The sequence below is a fragment of the Crocodylus siamensis genome, chromosome 2 (genome assembly GCF_052110815.1).
Source record: "Crocodylus siamensis isolate JL-2025a chromosome 2, ASM5211081v1, whole genome shotgun sequence".
In the NCBI taxonomy this organism is placed as follows: domain Eukaryota; kingdom Metazoa; phylum Chordata; order Crocodylia; family Crocodylidae; genus Crocodylus; species Crocodylus siamensis.
In genome coordinates, this window is record NC_143396.1 from 286,781,721 (window position 1) to 286,796,493 (window position 14,773).

At 45.5% G+C, this 14,773-nt stretch overlaps 1 protein-coding gene across 1 annotated transcript in view; it reads left to right on the plus strand.

The window, feature by feature from the left end:
* Positions 1–6,805: 6,805 nt before the first annotated feature.
* Positions 6,806–14,773, plus strand: part of PPM1A (protein phosphatase, Mg2+/Mn2+ dependent 1A) — a 39,319-nt gene continuing 31,351 nt past the window's right edge. The window contains exon 1 of the mRNA XM_090034311.1: positions 6,806–7,016. The gene's annotated coding sequence lies outside the window, so the exon portion shown is untranslated. The remainder of the gene's footprint in view (positions 7,017–14,773) is intronic.

The window sequence follows — 14,773 nt, forward strand, 5'->3', positions numbered from 1 at the left end:
CACTGTCAGGGCCGAGATCCTGCAGTGGTGACAGCGTGATCCAGAGCCAGGGCAGGCCGCAATCCGCTGCCATGCCCCTGCCCGGGGTGTGTGGGCAGTGGATCACAGCTCTGCCCCAGCTCCAATTTGTGCTGTCACTGCAGCAAGATCCTAACCCAGGGGCAGCTCCCTGCACTGCCCTGTGCCCTGCTAGTGCTGCTGGGGCCAGACTCCATGGAAACCCTGGCCGTGTGGTGCTGCTGCTGCTGGGTCTCCATGGAAACTGACTGCAGCAACACAGGCAGGGGCTGCTGGGAAATGGAGTCCATAATAAGCCCATTCCAGCCTGCTTTCATAGATTTCATAGACATCAGGGCTGGAAGGGACCTCGGGAGATCATCGAGTCCAGCCCCCTGCCCAAAGGGCAGGAAGTCAGCTGGGGTCATAGGACCCCAGCAAGATAAGCATCCAATTTACTCTTGAAGGTGTTCAATGTAGGTGCTTGAACCACCTCCGCTGGCAGACTGTTCCAGACCTTGGGGGCTCGGCCAGTAAAGAAATTCTTCCTTATGTCCAGCCTGAAACGGTCTTGCAGGAGTTTGTGACCGTTCAACCTCGTCATCCCTTGGGGCGCTCTGGTGAACAAACGTTTCCCCAGATCCTGGTGGTCACCCCGATAAACTTATAGGTGGCCATCAGATCACCCCTGAGCCTACGCTTTTCCAGGCTGAAGAGTCCCATAGCTCTCAGCCTGTCATCATAAGATCTGTTTTCCTGACCTCTGATCATGCGCGTGGCTCTCCTCTGGACTCTCTCCAGCTTCTCCACATCCTTTTTGAATTGTGGAGCCCAAAACTGGATGCAGTACTCCAGCTGCGGCCTCACCAAGGCCGAGTACAAGGGGAGAATGACATCCCGGGATTTGCTCGAGAAGCATCTATGGATGCAAGCCAGCGTTTTGGTAGCTTTACTAGCCGCAGCATCGCATTGCAGGCTCATGTTCATCTTGTGGTCAGTGATGACCCCCAAGTCTCTTTCTTCTGTAGTGCTAACCAACGTAGCACTGCCGAGCCTATAAGGATGCTGCAGGTTTTTCCTCCCAAGGTGGAGAACCTTGCATTTTTCGGTGTTAAACACCATCAGGTTCTCGTCCGCCCATTTGCTGAGCTTGTCCAGGTCAGCCTGGATCACCCGCCTATCTTCTGGTGTGGATGCTTTGCCCCAAAGTTTGGTGTCATCGGCGAACTTGGCCAGTCCACTCCTGACTCCAATGTCCACATCATTAATGAAGATGTTGAACAGTATGGGTCCCAGGACAGAGCCTTGAGGGACCCCACTGGTCACAGGGCACCACGATGAGTGACTGCCATCGATTACTACCCTCTGGGTCCGACCACGGAGCCAGTTTCCCAGCCAGCGGATCGTGGTGGAGCCAAGGCCACAACTGGGCAGTTTGGCCAAGAGGTGATCGTGGGATACCAGATCAAAGGCTTTTTTGAAGTCAAGATATATAACATCAATCTCTTCTCCCTTGTCCAGGTGATAGGTCACCTGGTCATAGAAGGAAATGAGATTGGTCAAACAAGACCTACCCGCAACAAACCCGTGCTGGCTATCCCTTAGGATGTTAGCCTGGGCCAGTCGCTCAAGGATGGCCTCCTTAATAAACTTTTCTAAGATCTTCCCCAGGATAGAAGTCAGGCTAATGGGCCTGTAGTTAGCCAGATCCACTCTCCTCCCTTTCTTGAAGATCGGCACCACATTGGCCTTCTTCCAGTCTTCGGGCACTACACGAGAGTGCCAGGAGTTTTCAAAGACCCGTGCCAGGGGCTGGGCTATGACGCTCGCCAGCTCCTTGAGTACCCTGGGGTGCAGGTTGTCAGGGCCGGCTGACTTGAAGGTATCCAGCTTCTCAAGGTGTTCCTTCACGAGGTCGGCATTGATGGAGGGTAGGGGATCCCCCTCACCCGGATCTCCCTGTCCCATAGCAGGCATGGGCGTCCCATGGGGCCGATGAAAGACTGACGCAAAGTACCTATTTAATAGGTTGTCTTTTTCCTGGGCCTCAGTTGTCAGTTGCCCCATCTGGTTTAGCAGGGGTCCAACATTGCCCTTGCTTTTCCTCCGGCTCCCCACATATCTGAAAAAGGACTTTTTGTTGTCCTTGATGCCTGAAGCTAGTTGGAGTTCAGTTGCAGCCTTGGCTTTCCTGGTTTGCTCCCTGCAGGACCGGACCAGTGCAGAATAATCCTCCTTGGAGGTGAATCCCATCCTCCATCCTTTGTATGCTTTCCTTTTTAGCTGCAGGAGGTCCGCTAGGTCCCTGGAGAGCCAGGGGGGCTGCTGTGCCTTCTTGCTGCCTTTCCTCCGTGTTGGAATACATTTAGCTTGTGCATTGAGGATCGCTTCCTTGAGAAGCAACCACTCTTCTTGAACTCCCATCTCCCTGGGGTCATGGTCTCTGAGGGCCTGACCGACAAGCCTCTTGAGCTCGTCAAAGTCGGCTTGTCTGAAGTCAAGGACTTCTGTGTTGCTGACTGACTTGCCAGCTTTACGGCGGATGGTGAAGGTGATCAGCTCGTGGTCGCTGTCACCCAGCTTCCCATCGATCACTAGGTCGCTGATTAGGTCGTCCCTCATAGCCAGTACCAGGTCAAGCAGCGCTTTGCCTCTCGTTGGCCCATAGACTTCTTGAGTCAGGTAGAGGTCATCCACGCACGAGAGAAAGCTTTGCGACTGCTCGGATTTTGCTGAGTGATCTTCCCACGAGATGTCCAGGTAATTGAAGTCACCCATGACAACCAAGGTCCTGGGGCAAGCGGCCTCAGTCAGTTCCCGGGTGAACTCCTGGTCAAGCTCAGGACTTTGAGTGGGAGGTCTGTAGTAGACTCCCACCGTTGTGTCCCCTGTGCCGTTTTTCCCACGAATTTTTACCCAGAGGGTCTCTAGCTGTCCATGCCGGTCGCCAACATCAGCTTGCAGGGACATGTAGCTTTCCTTCACATAGAGAGCTACACCCCCACCCCTTTTGTCAACACGATCCCTCCTGTACAGGGTATAGCCCTCTACACCCGTGGTCCAGTCATGGGTGGAGTCCCACCAGGTCTCCATTATCCCAATGACGTCATAATTCTCGACACACCTGAGCCCTGAAAATCCTCAGCCTCTGATCTACCTGTGAATTGGTAAAGGAAGCTTTACACATTTTCCTCTCCACATCTTTCCTAGTAACACCCCTGGCCCTTCCCCAACCCCCCAGGCAACTTCCCTAAAAACTTGCATAAGCCCAGGCAAATTAGGAAGAGCATGAAAGCACAAAGCAGTTCAAATTGTGGCTTCACAGTCACACCAGCCAGTGTATGGGGAAGACCCTAAGGAGGAAGATCTCCTTGGATTCTTTATCATCAGAAAATAAGGCTGGAAGGGACATCACAAGAACATCTAGTCTAGTCCCTTGCTCAAGGCAGGATCATCCTTGACTAAACCATCCCAGACAATTCCATGAAATCCAGGGGCGGGCAATTATTTCAGGAGGAGGGCTGCTTAGTGAGTTTTGGCAAGCCATCAAGGGCTACATAACAGGCAGCCAGGGGCAGATAAATATTAATTTTCTAAATTTTTCGCGGGCCGCATTTTGCCCACCCATGGTCTAATCTGCTCTTCAAAACTTCCAAAGGTGGAGATTCTCCTGCTTCTGTAGATAGCCTGTTGCAATGCTTTTTCACCCTTGTAGTCAGAAAACTCCTCTGAAACTCCTGCTGCAGTTGAGTCCATTGTTCCTAGTCCTGTCCTCTACAGCCACTGAGAAAGGCCTACTTCCATCCCCTCTATAATTGCCTTTTGGGTATTTGAAAACTGTTATCAACCCCCACTTCAGTCTTTTGCAGAATCAGCTTTTCTAGCCTTCTTGTGCAAGTCTTGCTTCCCAGGCCCCTAACCATTTTTGTTGCTTTGCTTTATACTCTTTCCAAACTGTCCATAACCTTATTGAAGCGTGGGGAACAAAACTGGACACAGTGCTCCAGGTGAGGCCTCCAGAACTGAACAGAGTAGAAGAATCTCTTCCCTTGATTTGCAAGTGACAGTCATATTGATGCAGCTCAGGATGCTGTTGGCTTTTTTTGCAACAGGAGCATGAGGTTGGCTCATATTCAACTTATGATCCATTGTAATTCCCAGGGCCTTTTCCACAGTATTGCAGTGAGTAATGGACGTTACCTGCACGAGGAAGATGCTGGCTAAACTGAACTCACTCAGCTCCCTCTTGACAACACTCTGTCTTCAATAAGTGAATCATCACAAGCCACATTATCATCAAATCTGCATTAACCAGTAACAAACCATGACTAGATTGATTGCAGGCCATGCATTTTCAGGGATGAAGCCTACAGACCATTTATTTAGAGACATATTAGTCAGCCATGTTAGTCTGAAGTCAAGGAGGAGACAGGATACACTTGCCTTGGCCCAACCCACAGGTTGGATCCAGCCCCGGCACCATGTCATGTAACCCAGAGGGATCCCTACACATCTGTGGGGAGCCCAGCAGGCCATAGCCCTGTGTGCTAGGTCAGGCACACAGGGCAGCATGTCCCTCCCCACCCTCGCCTGGCCTGGAATCAGAAAGGGGCAGCGTGGGGCCTGATCCTGAAGTGCAAGGTCTAATTCAGCCCACAGTCCGGCCCCATGCCTGGCCAAAAGGTGGAGCAGCACTGCTATAGATTAACCCAGCAGGGACTGTGAGTGCTGAAAGGAGCATTACTGGGAGCAGTGCATATCTGCATGGCTTGCCACTGCACCGCCCCTGTGGCACTCAGGCAGATGGAGCATACACTGAGCCGGCCCCTACTAGGCCATGTATAGGGTGACATTTGGGGGTAACGGGGCAAGTGGGCATTCCCTGCCCTGTCAGACACAGGCAAGCTCCAAAGCAGGGCTCCTGCCTACAGTCCCAGGGCAGGGGTCCTCTACCCATGTGTGTCCTAGGGTGGGCAGGGATGGGGGTGCTGCTCTCCAGACTGTGTCAGGGTTGACCAATCTAACATAGACTTAGATGATGGTTTGGCTTGGTTTGGTTTGGAGAGGGATGATCCTGCCTCAGGCAGAAGGTTGGCCCAAACAGGGTTTGAATTACAGAGAAACTGGGGGAGGTTGAGCGCCCCCATAAGAGATGAGAGCCCCTCTGTAAGATTTGAAAATCATAACTTGGGGGTCTCCGATTTTATTAGCAACAAGCAGCCCGATTTTTTTTTGCAGACCCCCCCCCACTGAGAATCAAAGTATAACTTGAACCCTGGGCCTAGACAACTATGAAGGTCCCTTCCAGCCCCACTACTGTATGAGGGAGCTACACATAGCATTGCCAGATCTTAAATGTGAAATTATTGCATTGGAAACTCAAAATGATCGTATTTGCTGAAAAGCTATCATAACCCTGAATACCGATGCAAATAAAGTATGCAAATAAGCAGGAGCAGTCTTAGGGGAAGGCAAACTGCCCAGGGTCCCACACTTTAGCGGGCCCCAACATTTTGCAACAATTTTGGGGGGGGTGGTTAAGTTTTTTGCAAGGAAGTAGCTTTATTTGCATTTTAACACTCAACTATTTATCTAATCCCCGCCCCCCCCCCCCAAATATTAAAAACATCCACGGTACAACTGTGGCGGGTTCATATCTAACGGAGTACCTCTAAGGGGCCCCAAATGACTCTCTTGCCCAACAACCCTAAGGCCAACACCGTAAATAACTCTTATTTATTTTACATTGCTCATATAAACAGCCAGCGAGCGAGAAATGGCTCATCCAAATTGAAGCATTTCTTTATTTCTAGGCGAGCCCAGAAATCGGCTAAGACACTTGAGAGTGACTCGGGTGTCGCTGCTTCAATTCACTGCCTCAAAAACGATCCTACATTTTGCTGGGTTTTCTGGTGGTCGCCGTGTCACTCAAAGGACATAGGCAGGCAAGGCTCTTTGAGCAGATGTGATCTTTTTTATTAGATCAAGTGAGCGGTGCATTTTGTTAGGTATCCAGGTTGTAGCTGTATCAGTCTAGAGGAAGGGTGGTCAAAATGCGGCCCGCAGGCTGGATACGGCTCACTAAGCCAGTCTATCCAGCCCGCGGGGCCCCTAAGAAATTTAGAAAATATTTATCTGCCCCTGGCTGCATGTCATGTGGCCCTCGATGGCTTGCCAAAACTCAGTAAGTGGCCCTTAATTGCCTGCCCCTGGTCTAGAGGAAAAGGCAACCAGGTCTTGTAGTAGAGATAATCTCGTTTATTAGACCCACCAGATTTTTGCAAAAAAGGAAAAAGAAGTTAATGGCAAGCTTTCCGGCACAAACACCCTGCATCAGGCATGGGAGAAAAGATTGTACAAGTTCTCCCACGTAGCCATGAACGTTCCTATTTCACTGGATTTCACAGGCGAGTCAATAGATTATTTTGTTTTTTTGCAAAAATCTGGTCGGTTTAATAAAAGAGATCATCTCTACTACGAGTCTGCATCGTCTAGTGCATTTTGAACACTTTTACTACTTTGGCTGATGCAAGGATTCAAATCAGGGTGTGCTTACGACTGCCCACACCCACAGAGCCTAAAGCAGCCACTACCCTTCCCCTTCCCCTTCCCTTCCCCCACTCCCTGCAGACTCAGAGCCGCACGCGCATGCGCCCCCACAACCCGGCGGGGCGGAGCGAACCGCGCAGACGCAGTGAGGCGCCAGGGTGATGTAATAGCTCCGCGGCCTGCTCCAACATCCGGGTCTCGCCGTGCACTGCGCCCAGCGCCCGCCGGGGCTTTACCCCCGGAGAAGGCGGGGGAGGGGCGGCGCGCGCATGCGCAGTGGCGCCGGGCAGGGCCGGGCCGGGCCGGGCCGGGGGCGCGTGCGCTGGCGCGGAGGGCGGCGGAGGCGGCGCGGGGGTCGGTGGCGCTGCGTGGAGCGAGGAGCCATGAACGCGGAGGGCCCCCGGGGCACACAGCCGCGCTCCGCCGCCCGCGAATGAGCTGAGGCTGGGCCCGACCGCCGCCGCCGCGGGGTGAGTGCGTGAGGGGGGCGCGAGGCCGCGGCCTAGCGCCCCCGGGGTGTGGGGGGAGTGCGTCGTGAGGGATCCCGGGACACTTGGCCCGCAGGCCTGCAGCAGGCGCCTCTTGGTCCCCCTGGGCGGTGGGGTGGGCAGCCCCCCACTGCGCCCCCGGGCATAGGGGAAAATGGTCCCCCCGGGCTCGGCCTCTGCATCGCACTTGCCCTGTGGTGTGTGGCGGAGCAGGCCTTTCTCGTGCCCACGGTTGGTTTCTGCCCCCGTGCCAAGGCAGAGTCATTTATGAGAACAGGCTCCTGGTCCCCTAATGAGGGGCAACTTTCTTGTGTGGCGGTGGCGCCCCCTCCCCCCCCCCCATGAGGGGCAGAGAGCCGCCACACACGGTGTGGGCACGCCGAGCCTTACATAAGTATGCGCTGCGCTGACTTGCTGCAAGGCCTTGCTCTGGTTTGGGGGGTCGAGTTTTAGTTGTGGACAGGCAGGATGTGGAGATTCCCTCTGCCTTCTTTTTTAGTTGTTTTTTTTTTCTTCAGTTGGCTTTTTTTTTTTTTTTAAATATATATGTACGTGGGAATTTCTGTCGGTAAGTCAGACACATTTCATTGCAACTCTTGCTCCATCCTCCTCCCTCTGTCGGGGGAATGGGAAGAGCTGGTCGAAGCGAACTCGTCTGAACAAGCAGGATTGGCTCCATCGCTGGATGCAAATAGCGTTCTGCAAAGTGGGGGGGTTTGTTGTTGTTGTTGTCATTTTTTCTTCTTCCTCCCCTGTCAGATCAAGCTGGTTGCTTATCTAGAGGATACCTTAAACACTGTTACATTGAGTTGTGTTCTCGTTGACATCAGCTGTCTTATTAACCGTCCCTAAAATATTTGAAAGATTTAATTCTGGCACAATTCATTTTGAAAACTTATGCAACTTGTATGTTTAAGCATGCAGCTGTCAATAAAAGGGAGATCTTATTACACTGGGCCATTTTAGTACAACTCGGTTTGAGCATCTGCTTCCTAATGAGGATCTAAACAAACTGCATTTAAGCAGGATAACAGTGATTTGATTAATTTGTAGAACTTTGAATGTCAAAATTGAGCATTTGAGCTTCTCTCTCTCTCTCATGATTGGCTCAGCAAAATTGTTTAAAAAGGAAGAGCAGTAAAAACAAATTGTGCTTATTAAATAGAAACAAGCGGGGGGGTAAGGTATGTCATAAAGTAAGTCAAAGTTAAGTATTTTCTAAAATCTTGAACTGTTTTTTCAACAGACTATAGAACAGCTGTGGAAAATGTCCATTTGATAAAATGAAGCTTATTGGTAAATTTGATGGTTTATGTTGGTTGTGAAAATCTAATTTCAGGTTTTGATTGGTCAAAAACACAAATACACTTTATTTCTGTCCTAGAGTCTTTTGGTGACTGATCCACATCATAAAATACTCATTTTGGCATGAGTTGCTATTCTATGAAGACCAGTGACTGGAATAACAAAGATGGCAGTGGCTTGGCAAAACAGCATAGGGGAACTTGCATAGCCTTTTCTTGTATGAATTGAGGCGCACGCAATTGCTAACCCTCTGATCAGTGAAATCATCATGTTGGGGCTTTAAAATGAGAGAGTCTACCTGAAATCTTATCTATTTTTTTTTTTTTTAATTAAAGTGATTTCAAATACTGGTCCCATCCTTGTTCTTAACAGTTTTTATTTTTAACAATTCTGAGTCCCTACTGATTTTTTTTTTTTCCCCTTTAATATCTTTCAGTTATATTAATTTTGGTGGCATAAAATCTTCCATCTGTCAAATTTGCCATGACCCTTCAAAAAAAAATTCCCATCACCATAAAGATAGGAGAAGGGTAATAGGTAATGACTTTACATGGAGTATACTGCTTGAAAGCCTGTTGAAGCTCTGAAAATATTTGTGATAGGATGAAAGTACCTAAAATGCAATCCAGCAAGTGTTGTTGTATTTCATATCTTGACAATGCATGTCCCATTGGGGAGGTCTTGTCTTTTTGTGTTTTTTGTGTGTCAAGGTAACATTGTCTTATTAGTAAGAGGGAATTACATAAACATTTATGATTTCATTAGCTTATTCATATTTTGTTTTCATAGTATGTTGGTGTATCAGAATTCAGTGATGGGTGTTAGTCTTTTCTTACGTGTTTTTAAAAAAAAGGATATTTTTACTTTTTTGGATTTTTGGGGAGTGCAGTGACTATTTTAAGAAGTTGTTGAAATATATAGGTTAAAACAACATAAGTGCTCTTTAATTATTTTAGTAGGAGAGGATTTTGTGAAAACAAGGTTTTAAAATAAACTTGGGGCAAATTTGACCAAATATCAGATGGAAATATTTCCTTCGAAGATGGAAACAAGATGAAATAGTTTTAATCATTTAAATATGAGTTAAGTAATATCTTGCATTTCCAGTGATGTAATAATGTTTGTGTTCTTATTAATGAAAGAATACCTGAAAGTAAAATTAAACAAAATCTTAATATCACAGTAAAGCTGAGATTTTAATACGTGTTCATTGTTATGGAAAAATGTCTGAAGTTTGCAAATGGAATGAAAAGTAAATCTTGATTTATTTATTTTTTCAGTTTTAACAATTTTGTGGTCTAGGTAACGGACTTTATTTTTAAAATGTGGCTTTGTTCTGCAAGCTACAACTTCTTTCTCTCGCTGACTTCTTGCTGTTGGGGCAGGGGGCTGGACTGGATGATCTCCTGAGGTCCCTTCCAGCCCTAATGTCTATGAAATATGTGAATCTTTGTGTTTAAAAAAAAAAATTGGGCCATTCCAGTGTAAAGTGTGATTAAGTTTCTGATAACCACAGTTTCAATTCAAAAGAGCATTTGAGTACATGCTTAATTTTGAAAGTCCTGCTCACCCTTATAGGACTATTTACATGCTGAAGTATTTCATTTTATTAGGGCCTAGGAGACAATGACCTGGCCTTCCATGTTTGAGTCTGAATGACTTATTGCTCAGAAATGAAAAATGGCTTTTTCTAACTGCTGATCTTGCAAACTTACACTAGAATCGGAAGGTCAGTCCATGTGTTTTCTGGCAAGTTTCATGACTCTTCATTTGCATATAAGGCCTTTAAAATGTGGTAACTTGTGTGACAAAAGAACAAGTAGTCCCTAGGTCCCTAGCTGGCTTGGCTGTACAGTAATGGAATAGTACTACTGTATTTACATGAATCCAGGACAAGGGTTTTTCTCCCTAGTCAGCATGAGAGGAAAAAAGCCTCGTCTTAGATTCAAGTACAGGATAACCCCCCCCCACACACACACACTGTTTTAATTGGTGCTATTTTGCCATAGTGCTGGTTTTACATTGACACCTGATTCCACTTGGTGAGTTTTGTTATAATGCTCACGGGCATTGTACAGCTGGCAGCATGTTTTGCTTAATGCTGTTCCAGTTAACGCTTAGTTTTTCGGGAACAATTTAGAGCACTAAGCAGGGGTTGCCTGTACTGGCTTTGGGCAGGCAAGAGCTTACTTTTGGCTTTGGCTCGCTTCAGGTTTGGGACTGAAGCTGGAGATGAGCTACCCCAGCCCGAGGCAGGTGGCAGCTCATGTTGCAGGGGATGGTGAGTTCAGGGGAGACTGTGCAGTGGGGGAGGGCATGGGGGAGGTTTGTTATGTGTTACTGGTGGGGGGGTGGGCACAGTCCTGCCCCTGCAGCTGCTTATCTTCAGCCCTGGCCCAGCACCAACGCAGACTTGCTGTGGCTAGGTTAGACTGGACCTGCTGCTGTTGCCAGCCCCCAGGGCCACAGTTGCTGCGTGAAAGGTAAGTGGCAGGGGGTGGTGCAGGAGAGACGGTAGGTAGCGCTGGAGGGCAGGCACAGGAGTGCATGTGGCAGGGGCAGATGGCAAGAGGGCAGACACGTGAGGGCTACAAGTGGCAGGGGGAGGGATGCAAGGGACAGGCATCTGGTCCCTTGCCTCCTGTTGCTGCTCTGTGGGGATGAATGTAAGATAACCTTCCAATAATAAGATCATGTACATGAAAGATTGTGAAAAATGTATAATTTTCCATGTATAAAATCTAATTGTTGGAGGGTTATCTTAAATTTGAAGTAGTCTTGGATTCAGGTATATATGGTACTTCGTTAGTAAGTTAAGCACACTGTGAAAATGGACAGAGAAGTTTGTAATTTCACACCCATTCCTGAGCCTTGTCATCCTTACCATTCTGAGCAGAAGTTTGGATGTGAATGTTTTAAGTCTCTTCCCTGCTAGAGCAAGATGCAGCACTTAGAGTAGACAGCACCATTCTATATATGATGCAGTTCTTAAAGATAGACATATGGGGTAAACAAAATACAACATTACATTTTTTTTAACGGAGTTGAACTTCAAAGATGTGAAGGTAAATATTTAAAGAGAAGCTGTATGTCTTTAAAAAGGGGTGGGGGTTGATTTCCTCATGAATTAGAAAACGGCTGAACGGTTTTATTTATTTATTTTTACTAGCAAAATGTTAGGAGTGGTGAGTTTCTTAGTATTACTAGAAGAATGGTTTAATGTGGGGGGTTTCAGGATACATATTGCTTTTTGTCCTTTAAAGAGATGGTGGTCAAGAATCTTTATTTTTATTAACTAGTGACTTCCCTCAAAAACAAAACAGTGAATAAAAATCTCTACATTTCTCAGTTGGTAAACCTTCACTTCTGCTTCATGTGATGTTTTCTTGAGTAGATGAGCCTTGCATTTATAATATTTAAAAAAATAAAAAACTTCAAAAGGCATCATTAGACATAATTAAGAAGCAAAAAGATTGGTTAACTTTAAAAAGACAAAAAGCTGACATTGTTTATTTTCAGATTCATTGAAGGAGGCCAGTGAAGCTTTCCCAAGATCTTGCTAATGACTTTCTCAGTCCCAGTACGGTGTCCTTTGATCCACACGTTGATTAAAAAAATCAGCATTTCAGTATATATCTCTAGGCTTTTTTAGTATAGTAGCTACTGCTCATGTGTGGGTGTATTTATAAGCCTGAGTATTTAGAAAAAGCTCAAAAATATTTCAGTTAAATAATTTTTTTCTATGGGGTGGATAGTGGTCCCTTAATCCCACGCTTCCTTAGTTTTATCTCATTACCAGCTTCTGGATGGATTCATTTCAGGCATCCATACCTAGGACTGGGTAGAAAACAAATGGAGAAACATTCAACTGAAAGTGTCATTTAAAATATTCAGCACTACCTCTAGGCTAAATGAATTAATCCACAATATGGAATAACTAAACATTTTTATATAAAGAAGTTAAGCAAGACAAGTATATTTTCTGCTTTCTCATGGCTTCTTTCTGCTCCAGCAACATACTTAAGTGAGTATGGATCCAGTTGTTAAGGAGGGAATGAAACAGTGATCACAATGAACTTTGTTCTGCCCATAAACTCAACTAACTGAGGGATTATCAGTGCAATAATTGAATGATAATGATTGAATTACTGTCTTTAGGCCATTGCCAACATCCTACTGAAAATAGTGGGGGCCATTTCTCACATAATTTACATTCAGTGCCTCAGTTCCAGTGGTCTCTAGGAGACAGCATCACTTCTGTTTAAATTCAGAAAGTGATAGTTAACAATATGTACAAGCCAAAGTGTTCCTTTCCCACTTCATTGAAGCCCAAAAAGCCCTTGTATTTGGTTTCATAGAGGCTCCTTATTCCAGAGCTTGGACCTAGACTCAGTATGCAGAAGGATCACCATGTTAGGGAATGATTCCAAACCCTCCTTTCCCAGTCTGAGCAAGTCAGTATTTGTGACTGTGGATAGAGGAGGTGTACAGTGTCGCTGCTTTGGAGCTTCATCCCTTTCCATTCTTCTCTCAAGGTGGAAGAGGATAAAACATGCATATCTTTCTGAAGGAGATCTTGCACCTGGTAGGGTTGGGGTCGGTAGATTCTGCTTGTCAAGACACAGGGAGCTTAAAGCTCTGTTTTATGAAAATAATACAAAACAGCTTTCTCATTAAACATATATTTTGCCCGCTGAATTACATGGGGTGAGGAGAAGGGGAAGTGGTTGTGTTATTAAAAGCTGCATCATATATATTTACAATGGAAATGCCAGAACTTGCTCCCAGCTGATGCACTTTGCTAAAAGAATATTACAATTACATTTCTTTTAAAGTATTTTCTTGGTTCTTAAAAAACAAACAAAAAAGGCAAAATTACATTCTGTTGTGTTCAGTTGTACCATCTCTTCCCATTATTTTGCAATACATAATGTGCCAGATTTAAATACTCTGGTACGTTGTCCTTCTTGGATTCTGGTGTTCCTCCAGTTCCCGGTAGGTGTAATAGTCTGTTGGGGTCCTGAACCCCATTGCTGCTCTGATTGTATATATATTGTGAATGAGCTTACTTATTAACTGAACTACAAGTTTAGTCCTACTGATACAAAAAATTGCTCCTCTATTCATTATCCTAGTCTGTTAAAACATCTTATTTAACTAGGTAAAACTACACTAAATTGCTTAATCCACTAGGAATCTATATTTAGTCAACCATTGAGACTATTGAGAACCATTGTAACATTTTGTGCCTTTTAAGTGTTTTTTTAACTTAGATTTATAGTCCAGAGATGACCTTTCAAATGACTGAGTTACTTTAAATTGAGAGAATTTTACCCTATGTCTAACTTTAAAATGCTGTCTCTTTTTGAAACTTTCTGTCCAATAAACATCTTTTGCTGCATTTCTTGCTCCTCCGGAAAGAGAACATTTTATAACTGAAACCTGACAAACTGTCTTCCAACTAGTTGTGCACCAGCTGTTGCTGCAGTGTTTACTTGCTCAAGTATAACACGAGTTATGTAACATGTAGGATCACTGTGCGGTACCACATTTTTTTTGCATATGCTAGCTTCCTTTGCAAACAAACTTAAGTGCATACTTTTGATTTAAAAGACAGATGAAGGAAGCGGGTGTAACTTCTACGAAGTTTCTGTTCTAGTAGGCACACTTTAGCTGCATTTTCATTTGATTAAGCACACTGTTTTTCTGTCCACCATCTACATACTGTTTCAGTTCCATTTTATACAGTTTCTTTCCTTGGTCATTCTGTTTCTTCTTTTTATGTAAAGCAGCAGCTCATTCATAAAGTGAATGAGGAATAGGTGATTTAAGTTATGTGATTTGTTTTGTTTTTAGGTTATCAAGGAAGATGCAGGGTTTTGGAATGATATACATGAGGAAAGAATACCTGAGTTTCAGAACAGCTTGGGAGGGTACTTATACACAGCCGCTGAGAGAGCTCTGAGAAATAGATGAATGGGCCCAGTGACCGACACTTTGTAGAATGAATAACATTATAGAACTTGGTAATTTTACATTTAGCAAAATTATCGTTACAGAACTCAGTAAAATCACAATCTGCTGAATTTTATTGTTTTAGAGCTCCAATTATTCTACCTTTTATAGAGCTAATATTCTGAGACTGTTTTTAGTTTCTGATTATTGTGCTTCATTAAACTTTGGTGCTTTAATATCAGGAAGATAATGGATATAACTGTTCAGTCCAAAAGTGAAGGGCTTGACTGGGTACTCGGGTCACTATTAGCCTTAATCTTTTTTTTTTTTTTTTTTTCTTTAAACATGGAGAGGCAGGAAATTTTGGGGAAAGTATTGTTTATACAGTACAGTTAGCTGCTTATCTCAAAACAAGGTTTGCTAAAGTACAAAAAGCTGCTGTGTTGCAAGACTGCAGAACCTGCTGTTGACAACCATGA